The sequence below is a fragment of the Syngnathoides biaculeatus genome, unplaced genomic scaffold (genome assembly GCF_019802595.1).
Source record: "Syngnathoides biaculeatus isolate LvHL_M unplaced genomic scaffold, ASM1980259v1 ctg77_pilon_pilon_ERROPOS100405, whole genome shotgun sequence".
NCBI lineage: Eukaryota > Metazoa > Chordata > Actinopteri > Syngnathiformes > Syngnathidae > Syngnathoides > Syngnathoides biaculeatus.
Genome location: NW_026907533.1, coordinates 8,998 through 11,499, shown reverse-complemented (window position 1 = coordinate 11,499; position 2,502 = coordinate 8,998). Strand labels below are relative to the sequence as shown.

Below are 2,502 nucleotides of genomic sequence, written 5' to 3'. Positions count from 1 at the left end.
TGCTTCCACCTGTTTAACCTGCCGTCCTCTGATAGGCCCCGCAAATCACAGACTCAATGACAGTTTTTTCCCCTCTGGCCATCAACTCCTTGAACTTAAAAACACTAAATGTGACAGTACTGTCATGAAAAATTCTGCAACTTCACTTCTTGTTTGCTTTTGTTCGTTTGAGTAATCTTATCAAGGCATGGATAGGGGGAATAATATCTAAAAACACACTTTGTGATTTCATTTACTGATCCATCCATCCATTTTCTTTGCCACTTATCCTCACGAGGTTCACAGGGAGTGCTGGAGCCTTTCCCAGTTGTCCACAGGCAGGAGCCAGGGTACACCCTCAACTGGTTGCCAGCCAAACACAGGGCACAAAGAGGGGGTAATTTAAAGTGTCCAACTAATGTTGCACGTTTTTTAGAATATGGAAGGAAACCCACACAGTGACGGTGAGAACATGCAAACGCCATAATGGTGGGTTGGGGATAGAACTTGAGACCTCAGAACTGCTGAAGCCAACGCTTTAGTCGCTGATCAACCGCCCGGCCGCCAGACAGGTTGGATTCTTGTATTTTTGGTCCAATATGGCTCTTTCGCCATTGGGTTGCTGACACCTGGTCGAAATAATCCATCATTGCTTTTTGGCGTGTCCATATGTGACTTGTTAATTTAGATCATAAATCAGAACGTACATCTGCAACTTTGGCTTGTTGGCTGGTCCGCTTTCTTGGCCTTTTGGCTAAGATCAAGTGTAGTACCAACATTCAACTGGTACAGTGGCCAAGTGGTAAGGCGTCAGTCTCATAAACTGAAGAGCATGGGTTTGACCCCCATCTGTACCTTTGAAAAATGCTGTTGTGATTTGATCTCTTATGATCAGTGCCATGCTCGGCTTTTGGGACGACTGAAGGCACTGAATGTGTTCCGAAGATAGATGGATGTGGATCTGCTCCCCAAGAACATCTGGAAGTCCGTCACACGTTTCTTTTGTCCTCTTCATAATGTCTGTCCTGAGTTTTACACACTTGGACCCGAGAGTGTCGGGGGCATGGCCAAGCCACTGTCCTGAGCAGAGCTGCTTCTGGCAGAAGCCCAACACCTGCGCCGGATGGACGCTAATTTGACCAGGCATTTAAGCCTTGCGTTTGTCTCTTGGATTTGCTAGTACGTTGTGTTTGTGTGTGTTGGACACTGCATCATCGTGTGTGAGTACACAACTTTATTGTCGTCTATTCCCCTCGTAACAGTGTCCCAATGCCACCATGGTCAAGTCACGTTTTTTTCTTCATTTTTCCAAGTTTTGCCACGTCATCGGACCTCGTTTCATGTTTTCGGCCCTTGCCTGTAGCCTTCTGTTTTCGTGCCTCTGCCTTCCAAGCTTTGTCTCGTAATTCGGACCTTGTTTCAGGATTATTGGACTTTTACTTTTTGCCACGTGTTTTTGTGCTTCCATCTTTTTGGACTGCTTAGCTGTGAACGACATCTGCCTGAATTAAAACCGGCCTCAACATCATGTCCTTGCCTCGGAGTCCTGCATTTTGGTCCTGTCCCTCGCCGCGTGCTCATGACAAAAGGAAGTAAAAGATGGCACGATCCAGATCTAAAAGTACATTTCTTGTTGGGGTAAAAAAAGAACCAATTAATAACAGCAAAGATAAAATCATTTATTTTTGTAATAAAAACTTTCCCCTTGAAGGTCAATTGTCTCAGTCGCCAGAACCCCAGTCTTTTTCTAACTTTCCTTTTTATGTCGCCCCAGTTTATTTTCCCTCCACCATCCTGACAAAACTTGATCCCAAGTCTGTGTCATCGTTGCTCAATGGTGGCATAACATTTTATTAATACTGTTGGAAAAACATATTACAGTCTTAAAAATATAAACTAACACTGTTTAACATTTTTTTGTATTGAATATTTGTGCATAAAATGTTTGTGCAGAGTGCAGTTTATCGACTACATGACACATCCTTGGCCAAGCCTTCAAAAGAAGCATCTGACTCATCTCCAATCCGAAAAAAGATCCATCGAAGTTACATTTGGTGCGTCGCTGTGGAACTCATCATTGATGATTTGGTACAGTTCTGGTGCCTCTTGCATTGCATCATGAACATCCAATCTTGCTCCCACCGCATGTCATCCTCTATGCTATCCATGGCGTTTGTGAAGAAACATATTTTTTTAAATCCCAAGAGTTTGGGTAGGGCAGCGCCTCCACCTTGCTGGGATCCATACAGATCCCCCCCTCCACCAACACGAAGCCCGGAAACGACAGGGAAGACCAGTGAAATTCGCACTTTTCATCCTTGACATACAGGTCATGTAGCAGCAACCATTGCAACACCACTTGAACGTGCCCGACATGGATAATATTCAAATGCCATTTATGTACACAAAGATATTAATGTCAAGCATATCGTGGAAAAAATCACTGACAAACCTCTGAAGCAGTGCAGGAGCATTTGTGAGTCCAAAACACAAGACTAAATTTTCATAAGGAGCAGTGGATGT

General features: G+C 44.0%; 1 non-coding gene across 1 annotated transcript; it reads left to right on the top strand.

Annotated features, from left to right (window-relative positions):
• Window positions 1–764: 764 nt before the first annotated feature.
• Window positions 765–836, top strand: trnam-cau (transfer RNA methionine (anticodon CAU)). The gene has a single exon. It is a non-coding gene; the product is annotated as a tRNA-Met (tRNA).
• Window positions 837–2,502: the final 1,666 nt, after the last annotated feature.